The sequence below is a fragment of the Peromyscus eremicus genome, chromosome 5 (genome assembly GCF_949786415.1).
Source record: "Peromyscus eremicus chromosome 5, PerEre_H2_v1, whole genome shotgun sequence".
Taxonomy (NCBI): Eukaryota; Metazoa; Chordata; class Mammalia; order Rodentia; family Cricetidae; genus Peromyscus; species Peromyscus eremicus.
Genome location: NC_081420.1, coordinates 115,110,882 through 115,121,935, shown reverse-complemented (window position 1 = coordinate 115,121,935; position 11,054 = coordinate 115,110,882).

Here is an 11,054-nt window from a genome sequence, read left to right as displayed (position 1 = left end):
CACTTCCTCTTTCTTCCTCAGCCTCACCAGCCCATCTGCTTTCCCTTCCACAGATGCAATTCAGCTTCCACAGTTCGGGCAGGCAACCCTGGGTGGGGATATTTCAGTTCTTCCCACTATGTAGTACCATCACTGTGCTCTGAGAGGCCTGGGGCTGTCCCCTCCTGTTTCCTAGGTGGCTTCCCTGCACAGGTGTGCCCACCTTAGTGCCCAACAGCAGAGGCTCCTGGGAGATTTTTGGAGGACTTGAGTGTTTGCTGGATACTCCCAGAGATTCTAGATCTTTCTGATCCCAAATGAGTTACTTACTATCTATGTGACCTTGGGAAAGTTGCTTGTTCATCAAACTGATCAGTGATACAAGAATATTAGATTAGAATTCAGGGGCTCTAAGGGAGGACAGGCCATGTGACAGGTGCTGGTGTGCAGGGACTGTAGCCTTATGAAAAACAGTAATCCTCACTTCATAAGATGAGTGCTGGAAGGGCTGGAGAGATGCCGTTAAGAGAACTGGCTGCTCTTCCAGAGGTCCTGAGTTCAATTCCCAATGACCACACGGTGGCTCACAACTATCTATAGTTGGATCTGATGTCCTCTTCTGGCATAAAGTTGTACATTGAGATAGAGCAATCATATATGAAATAAAAAAAATTTAAAGTGAGTGATGAAGACTCAGAGTGGCAAAACCAAAGCAGTTGGTTTTTCAACTTTGCAGCCAGTTGGTGGCGCACGCCTTTAATCTCAGCACTTGGGAGGCAGAGGCAGGTGGGTCTCAGTGAGTTCGAAGTCAGCCTGGTCTACAGAGTGAGTTTCAGGACAGCCAAGACTGTTACACAGAGGAACCCTGTCTCACCGACCCCCCCCCCCAAAAAAAAAGTCGAGTGCTGGAGACAGAGCAGCAAAACCAAAGCAGTTTATTTTTCAACTTCGCAAAGCTGAACATCAACCTAAAGAAAAGGCAAAATGGCTGGCACCACTTTCGCACAAACAGTGGTTTTTATGGTCCTAAATCACAAACAACTCCTACCCTCTTTTTTCAATAGGCTGATATTCCAGAGAGTGATAGTCTCTCCCACTCATCTGGCATAGCCCACACCTCAAATCCCCCATCCTCTTGGGGGTCCAGTTCCCCCCTTTCCTCCTAGTGAACTTAGTCATGTAACTGACTGTAACTTTTCTTTTCTGGTTTTGTTTGGTTTTTGTTTTTTTGGTTTTTCGAGACAGGGTTTCTCTGTGTAGTTTTTGGTGCCTGTCCCGGATCTCACTCTGTAGCCCAGGCTGGCCTTGAACTCACAGAGATCCGCCTGGCTCTAGCTCCCGAGTGCTGGGATTAAAGGCGTGCGCCACCACCGCCCGGCTTGACTGTAACTTTTCATCTCCAACCTAAGCAAGCAATATCAGCACTAGATGAGGATGACGGGGCCTAGTGCCTTCCGCTTCTCTGTTATTCATTGATGAACTGTAAATGTACATCACACTGAAAATAGATCAGGATGATTTATTTTTTATGGCCTGATGGAGCTCACATGCTCCAATCAAAGAAGTAGTTGTACTTCAGCTCCAATAGATTCTTGCCAAAGTTTCATAAAGCCCAGGCTGGCCTTGAACTCCCTAGATAGCCAAGGATGACCTTGAGTTTCTGATCCATCTGCCTCTATCAAAGCCAGGGCTACATCCCAAGTCCCCCCTTACAATTTCTAATAAAAAATTAGAAGTCTCTCATATGACATATACAATAGATTGAACTAAAGAAAAACAAAAAACAAAACAAGCCGGGCAGTGGTGGTGCATGCCTTTAATCCCAGCACTTGGGAGGCAGAGGCAGGTGGATCTCTGTGAGTTCGAGGCCAGCCTGGTCTACAGAGCTAGTCTAGGACAGGCACCAAAACTACAGAGAGAAACCCTGTCTCGAAAAACCACACACACACACAAAAAAAAAACCAAAACAAAACAAAAAACCAAGTTGGATGGTGGTGCACGCCTTTAATCCCAACACTTGGAAGGCAGAGGCAAGCAGATCTCTGTTAGTTCTAGGCCAGCTGGTGTCCAAAGCTAGTTCCAGTACAGCCAGGGCTACACACAAAAAAAGCCCTGTCTCAAAAAACAAACAACAACAAAAAAAGAAAAAAAAGCCGGGCGGTGGTGGCGCACGCCTTTAATCCCAGCACTCGGGAGGCAGAGCCAGGTGGATCTCTGTGAGTTCGAGGCCAGCCCGGGCTACCAAGTGAGTTCCAGGAAAAGGCGCAAAGCTACACAGAGAAACCCTGTCTCGAAAAACCAAAAAAAAAAAAAAAAAAAAAAAAAAAAGAAAAAGAAAGAAAGAAAAGATAGGGAAAGACAGAAACCCTCTAAATGACTTGGCATAGCCTGGGCTGGTAGAGGCTCTGGGCTAGCCTATGCCTTGTGCCCTTCAGTTGGCTGTGTCCATTGGGTATGGTCCTGGGGTGGTGGTGGCTTCAGTTATAACAACTCCTACCATCTCGCCTCTTCTTCAACATATGCTGCTCTGTCATCTGACATTCCCCAGAGGCTAACAGAGATTGAGCCTTACATCATCCTATGCTGTTGTCATTCAAGAGGTCAGCCGGGTCATCAGGGCCAATCCCCAGAAGATCAGCATCCTGGATGGCCTTCATGGGCACAGGGGCTCTACAGGTTTCCATCAATAAATCAGTTAATCATTGATGATCAATCAATTACAGAGTCAAGGACAGTGACTTCCCTGAATTTATCCCCAGAACACAGCACACTAGACCACAGCACAGGAGGGTGATGCAGGACAGAAGAGGTGGGATAGGCCTTCACTGGGTTAGTTCTCTTTGCCCATTGCCCATGGTGCTGGGGATGGACCCCAGGGCTTTGCCTCTCCCTCCTGCAAGCAGGGTAAGCACTCCTTTGTCAGCCTAGTAGCAGTACCCTTTAATCCCAGCCCTCAGGAAACAGAGGCAGGCAGATCTCTGTGGGCTGCAGACCAGCCAAGGTGACAAAGTGAGACCCCGTCTCATAGCCTGTTACAAGTCATGCAGCTTGTACATTAGGAAATGTTGTTAAAAACTGTGGTAAAGAGGCAGGGGAGATGGCTTTGGTCGTAAGGTACTCGCTGAGCAAGCGTGGGGACATAGGTTTAGATTCTCAAAACCCTTGTGAAAAGCCAGTGCTAGCTGGCTGGAGAGGTGGCTCAGTGGTCTACAGCCCTTGTTGCTCCTGCAGAGGCCCTGGGTTTGATTCCCAGCACCCATATGGTGGCTCATAATCTTCTGTAACTCCAGCTCCAGAGGATTCGATAACCTTTTCTGACCTCTTGTGGGCACCAGGCACACATGTGGTATTTATAATCCACGTAGGCAGAATACTCATACTTATAAGATAGAATAAATAAATCTAAACTCAAAAATGTCTTTAAAGCCAGTGCTGGGAGTCAGAAACAGGAGGATGGCTGGAGCTCACTGGCTAGCCAGGTTAGTCCAGTTGGCCAGCTACAGGTTTAGTGAGAAGCCCTGTCCTGAAAAATAAGATGTAGAGTGATTGGATAAGACACTAGACATTGACTTCTGGTCTCTAGAGACACACATGCATATACATGTATACACGTAAGAACACATACAGGAACAGGTACACATAGGAATAAGTAAAATAAAGGAAACTCATGGTAAAACACATAATCATACTGTCCATCTTTAGAGCTTTCCCACAAGCCCACACTAGAACCCTATGGACACCACTAAACATCACATCAACCGACCTTTACGGCTTAGTTTGTGGGCACAGTTGGGGGTTTCTGAGAGAAAGACTCCCAGGTAGATGGTAAATGCCTTGACATTGGAGGTGTGCCAATAAGACCTGGGCCTATGATTCCAAGGTTGGCTGTTGTGCTATGCCAGCCTATGATTGTGTGAATCTCTGCCAGTTGCCAGTCAAGGCAAAGGCCAATCTCTGGTTGCTCCTGAGAAGATAGTTTTGCTGTGGGGGTGGGTTCTGTGCTTCTCAGGGGACATGTTTGGACCTGCAGTTTCCCTGCATTAAAAACCAGCAGAGCTGGGGCTGGAGAGATGGCTCAGAGGTTAAGAGCACTGACTGTTCTTCCAGAGATCCTGAGTTCAATTCCCAGCACCCACATAGTGGCTCACAACATCTATAATGAGATCTAATGCCTTCTTCTGGCCTGCAGACATACATGCAGGCACATCACTGCATACCTAATGAATAAATAAATCTTTAAAAAAACAAAACAAAACAAAACAAAACAAAACAAAACAAAAACAGCAGAGCAGTAATCAGGCTCCTTAACTCCCAGGGCCCCAAGTCTCAGCAGGCCAACCTAGGTCCATGACAAACACAGGGAGCTCATTCCCTCTCTTACCCATGTCATCACATTTTAGGACTGTCCAACAGCCCTCCTCCCTGTATGTGAGGGTGAGTCTGTGAGTGTGAAGTACTTGATAATAGGACAGGCACTGCTCCCAACTGCCACCTCCTCCTCTTCACAATGGGCCTCCAACTTGTTTTCATATGGACAATAGGTTCAGGGATGGTGGCGCAGAGCCACGATGAGTCACACATGTCTAAGGTGTAATAAGCCATCTTATGATCCTTGCATTCATCTTGCTATTGTAACCACAGAGAATTCCACGATGGGTGAATGTCTGGTCAGGAGGTTAGGAATGACTGGACTGGAGGAGATGACACACCGAAGGACAGGTGAGATAATTTGTGGGAGGGGCAAGTTCTACAGGGAACAACAAATATCTTGTACAGAAGCCTTTAGGTGGAGGCACAGGACTTTAGGCTTGTGTGAGGAAAACAGCCTGTGTTCTGGGTGTTACAGGAGCCAGACCCAGAAGTTTTGGCTAGGACAGAACTGGAGTCTTTAACTTGGGTAAAAGATTTGATTTTGTTGAGGTTTGAGGACTAGGTATTATAAAACATGGTTAAGGCCAGTGAGATGGCACAGTTAGTAAAAGTTCCTACTGTCAAGCCTGATGACTTACAATAACCTGGATTTGATCCCTGGGATCCACACAGCAGAAGGAGAGACCTGAGTCCTGAAAATTGTCCTCTGGCCTTCCATAGCAGGCATGCACACATACACATGAGTAAGTAAGTAAGTGAGTAATAATAAATAATAAATAAATAAATAAATATATAAATAAATGCAATTTTAAAATTAAGCATGGTCAAATGTGCATCCTGGGGGTTTAAGAGATAGCTCAGGGGCTGGAGAGATGTCTCAGTGGTAAAGAGTACTGGCTGCTTTTCCAGAGGTCCTGAGTTCAATTTCCAGCAACCACATGGTGGCTCACAACCATCTGTAATGAGATCTGGTGCCCTCTTCTGGCCTGCAGGCATATATTCAGGCAGAACACTGTATACATAATAAACAAACAAACAAACAAATTAATTAATTAATTAATTAAAAAAAGAGAGATAGCTCAGTCATTACAAGAAGTCACCCTGCAGACTGGAGAAATGGCTCAGAGGTTAAGAGCACTGGCTGCTCTTCCAGAGGACCCAGGTTCAATTCCCAGCACCCACATGGCAGCTCACAACTGTCTGTAACTCCAGTTCTAGAGAATATGACACTCTCACACCAATGCACATAAAATAAAGTTAAATAAATTTTTTTTTTTTTAAAAAAAGGAAGTCATGCTGCACCCCCAGAGGACATAATTTGGTTCATATTACCCAGGTCCCTCATCAAGTGGTTCACAACCACCTGTAACTCCAGCTCCAGGCAATCAATTGCCTTTTCAAACATACACTATGCTCACAGGCACCTATTTATACATATACACACATATACATATATACCTACCAATAAAAAATATATATATATATTTTTTTTTTTGGTTTTTCGAGACAGGGTTTCTCTGTGTAGCTTTGAGCCTTTCCTGGGACTCACTTGGTAGCCCAGGCTGGCCTCGAACTCACAGAGATCCGCCTGGCTCTGCCTCCCGAGTGCTGGGATTAAAGGCGTGCGCCACCACCGCCCGGCTAAAAAATATTTTTAAAAGAGCATCCTGGCAGCCAGGTGTGGTGGTACATGTCTTTAGTCCCAGCCTTGGGAGGCAGAGGCAGGCAGATCTCTGTGATTTTGAGGCCAGCCTGATCTACAAAGTCAGTTCCAGGACAGAGAAAACCTGTCTTGAACCCCCCTCCTCCCAAAAAAGAGCATCCTGACTGCATGGAGGTTCCCATCCTGGGAGGTCAGTGCCCAGTGTCTATGCAACTCCTCCAGGAAGTTTGGAGGTCTGGAGAGGGGAGAGTAACTTCTGCTTTCACCATAGAGTCCCAGTACCCCAATCCTTCACAGGGCTTCCTGTTCTGTGCTATGCTGACTCAGGAATGAACTGTCACCCTTCTCCAGTTCCACAAAGTGCCACTCTTGACAAATATTTGTAGGCAGAACATCTGGGGACACTGAGAGGGTTGACAGCAAGCCACTTAGAGGACAAAGTGACATGGCACCTTAGACGTTCTTCTGGTTGGCTTTGATCTTCTCTCCCATCCAGCAGCTCATCTCAGAGCCTGCGGACTCTGCTTGGTCCCAGCTCACTGGTGCTGTCTTGTCTCTTTTCTCTTTTCCTCCTTTCTGGTTCTGTTTGTTTTTGTTTTGATTTTCCAAGACAGGGTTTCTCTGTGCAGCTTTCGCTGTCCTGGAACTCGCTTTGAGGATCAGACTGACATTGAACTCGCAAAGATCCACCCACCTTTGCCTGCTGAGGGTTGGGATTAAGATGTATGCCACCACTCCTGGCTTCCTTTCTGGCTCTCTGCTCTGCTGCCCTTCTTCCAGGGTACACGGGGATGGTGTGGTCATTGCCCCTTTCCTGGTAGAGGCTTTAGCTCCTCCCTTCTTAAGTTTCCAGATCTGACAGCACAATTCACAACTTGGGCAGATTTGGTTCCGTGTCATCCAATAGCTGCCCTGGACATGCTGAGCCAGTTCCCACTGCTTTGCCTGCTTCATGACAGCTCATGCAATGCCACTCACTTTCTTGTTCCCTTTATGCAGGGGAAGTTCTGGCCTCAGCCCAGCAAGGTGGTATGTCTGTGACCTCAATTTAGGAGGTAGAAGAGGAAGGGTCAAGAGTATAGCTCAGCTTCAGCTACACAGTCAATTGGTTGGCCTAGAACTCACTTTGTAGACCAGGCTGGCCTTGAACTCAGAGATCTGCCTGCCTCTGCCTCCCGAGTGCTGGGATTAAAGGCGTGCACCACCACTGCCTGTCCCTACACAGTCAATTTGAGGTCAGCTTTTGCTACAGGAGACCCTGTCTCAAAAAAGGAAAACAAAACAAAACAACAACAAAAAACAAAACAAACAAACAAACAAAGCCCCAAACAATGGCCAGGCATGTGAGATGGCTTAGCCTGTAGACACTAGGCCTGAAATCCTGAGTTTGATCTCAGGACCCACATAGTGAACAGAGAGGACCAACTCCTAAGCCTTCCTTTCTGACTTCCACATGCTCACTTAAGCATATGTGCACTCAGGTAAGTGTGTGTGTGTGTGTGTGTGTGTGTGTGTGTGTGTGTGTGTGTGTGCACGTGCATCTAATGTAATGACAATAATTTTAAAAACTGTTTAAAAATTACAGGGGCTGGAGAGATGGCTCAACAGCACACGGTAGCTCACTAACATCTGTAACTCCAGTTCCAGAAGACCAGCCCTCTTCTGGCCTCCATGGGCACTATATGCAAGTAATGCACAGACCTACAGCAGGCAAAAACACCCATACACATAAGAAATAAATGAATTTTTAAAATTCAGCCTTTAGGCTGGAAAGATGGCTCAGAGGTTAAAAGTACTTGTTGCTCTTACAGGTTTAGCTCCTAGCACCCACACCAGTGGCTCACAACCAATTCCAGGAGTTTCAATTCCCTCTGGCCTCTATGGGCACCTGCACACATAGTGCACATGAACTTACAAAGGCACACATCCACACACATAATAAATAAATCTTTAAGAAAGTCAAATCTTGAAAATTTAACCTCAGATCTCATGAATACCCTCCTCTTGTGCTCATGCAGCACCTCACGCTGCTGAGACTAGAGGGCGTGCAGGCTTGCGTGCCTGTGTGCCACATCTACGATGGCAGCATGCACATGGGCCAAGGCTGGTCGAGGAGGAGCCTGATAGAAGAGCAGAGGCAGGAATGCATCCCTGATCCTCAGCTCCAGTCTGTCTCCTCCAAGTCATTGCACTTTGTGTAATACAAGAGAAAACATAGGTGTCTGCTCTTGACCTGTAGCTAGCTGGTGGACTAGGGGTAGGGCTCTTGGCACAGCAGTGACTGAGGAGGGGTGAGGGCATGGGTACCAGGAGGGGATAACAGAGATAATATCAGTAAAGCAAGAAGACAGTGAAAGGCATAGGCTCAGCGGTTTGCAGAGCTGGGAGCAAAGCCTTCAGGGACAGTGTAGGCCTAGGGGTTCATGAATGAGCATGTTCATGAGGCTGAAGTTAAGGTTGGCAAGAGTGTCTCAGAGCCTGTAGCCCAGTGAGTCTGGTTATTCTTAATTCCTGTCCTTTTGGGTCAGGGGTTCTGCCTCAGGCAGCAGGGCTGCACAGATGGAGGCTGGGCAGGCAGAGTGTCTCTGATGGGTAATACTGGACCCAGTCTGATTACTGAATTGCCAAAGGGAGAAACAGTAACTGCTCAACATATTGAAATATCATGTAGACAAAAACACAAAAGTGCACAGGAATGCACACAGTGATGTTCCCAGCCTCCATGCAGTCTTATGCACAGGCACAGGCCCAGAATTTAGAACATACCAGCCCAATGCCCTCAGAGTTCCTTCTTTAAAAATTTTTTTAAAAATGATTTGTTTTTATTTCATGTGCATTGGTGTCTTGCCTGCATGTATGTTTTTGTGAGGGTGCCAGATTCCCTGGAACTGGAGTTACAATTGTGAGCTGCCATGTGGGTGCTGGGAATTGAACCTGGGTCCTCCAGAAGAGCAGCCAGTGCTCTTTTTTTTTTTTTTATTTTGCAATACAATTAAGTTCTACATACAGGCACAGATTCCCTTGTTCTCCCCCCTCCCGCTCCCCTCACCTTCCCCCCAGCTCGCCCCCCATTCCAATCTCCTCCAGGGCAAAGCCTTCCCCACAGACTGAGATCAACCTGGTGGACTCAGTCCAGGTAGGTCCAGTCCCCTCCTCCCAGGCCGAGCCAAGCGACCCTGCATAGGCCCCAGGTTTCAAACAGCCGACTCATACAATGAGCACAGGACCCAGTGCCACTGCCTGGATGCCTCCCAAACAGATCAGGCCAATCAACTGTCTCACCCACTTAGAGGGCCTGATCCAGTTGGTGACCCCTCAGCCATTGGTTCATAGTTCATGTGTTTCCGTTTGTTTGGCTATTTGTCTCTGTGCTTTATCCGACCTTGGTCTCAACAATTCTCGCTCATATAAACCCTCCTCATTCTCGCTAATTGGACTCCCAGAGATCCACCTGGGGCCTAGTCATGGATCTCTGCATCCAGATCCCTCAGTAGTTGGATGAGGTTTCTAGCACGACAATTAGGGTGTTTGGCCATCCCATCACCAGAGTAGGTCAATTCGGACTGTCTCTCAGCCAGTGCTCTTAACCACTGAGCCATCTCTCCAGCTCCCAGTGTCCCTTCTTGAAGTGAGGCAGAAACTGGACCTTGACCTAGCTAGCCTCACCGACCTCACTTATCTTTAAATGCAATTTCCCAAAGCTCTGGTAAGGGCTGCATCCAGTAGGAACAGCTACCCATAACCCTCTCCATAGTCCATTTTACTTCCCCTTGTTAGGGGTGGGACCAGGGTGCAAGTATGTACCCTAGGGCTGGAGAGATGGATCAGCGATTAAGAGCACTGGCTATTCTTCCAGAGGTCTTGAGTTCAATTCCCAGCAACCACATGGTGGCTCCCAACCATCTGTAATAAGATCTGGCGCCCACTTCTGGCATGCAGGCAGAATACTGTATATATAATAAATAAATCTTAAAAAAAAAATGTACCCTAGTCTGAATTTCACTTCCCCTTTTTTTGAGACAGGGTTTCTCTGTGTAGCCCTTGGCTGTCCTGGAACTCACTCAGAGATTCTTCTGCCCCTGTCTCCTGAGTACTGGGATTAAAGGCATGTGCCATCACCCCGCTGGTCTCTCTTTTGGGGCCTGCTGGCTCTTCCCCTCTGCATGTCCATCAAGCCTGCTGATAGATATTTTCTTCTCTTGGTCTGGTGGGCAGCATAGTCTAACACTGCTTTCCTATCTCCACAGATGACTTGGGCTTCTTGCCTTGTGTTCTCCCCGGTCTTGTGTTTTGAGACAGGTATCCTTCTGTAGCACAGGCTAGCCTGAAATAATATAACCCAGGCTGGCCTTGAACTCACAACCACCATCTTGCTTTAACCTTCTGAACATGAAGATTACAGGTGTGATCTTCCACCTGTTTCATTCTTTCCTGAAGTGAGTAGTGAAGTGTGAAGGCAGACTGGGCAGAATAGCAGAGTGGGGGACACTTCTGTGGGTTAACTAATGGGGAAACTGAAGCCCAGAAAGGAAAAAGGATTTGCCTCACACCAAAAGTATTATACATGGATGTGTGAGGCAGAAGCTGGGCCTACTTGTTGACTCCCAGGAGGACTCCAACCACAAGGCAACTTGCTTGAAAAAGGTAGGCCTGGGAGTCCCCATGCTCTGGCCCTGCACTGCCTCCCTGGTGCTCACAGCCTGGGTGGGAGTTGTCTCTTCCCTAAGCCAGGTTGAGATAGGGTTATATGTAGAGATCTGAGTTCAGAGGTTGCCTGCCTCCTGATTTTTGTGTCCCCCACTCCCGACTAAAGATTGCACCAGGGACACATAGTTAGAAATAAACAGACACCATTTATTAAGAAAGGACAAACAGCCAGGCATGGTGGTACACACCTTTAATCCCAGCACTGGGCAGGCGGAGACAGGTGGCTCTCAGAGTTTGAGGCCAGCCTGGCCTACAGAGCGAGTTCCAGGAGAGCAGGGCTAGTGAGCAAGGAAAAGAATGATCCCAAAAGACTTCAAGTCTCCTCGGCAAACCG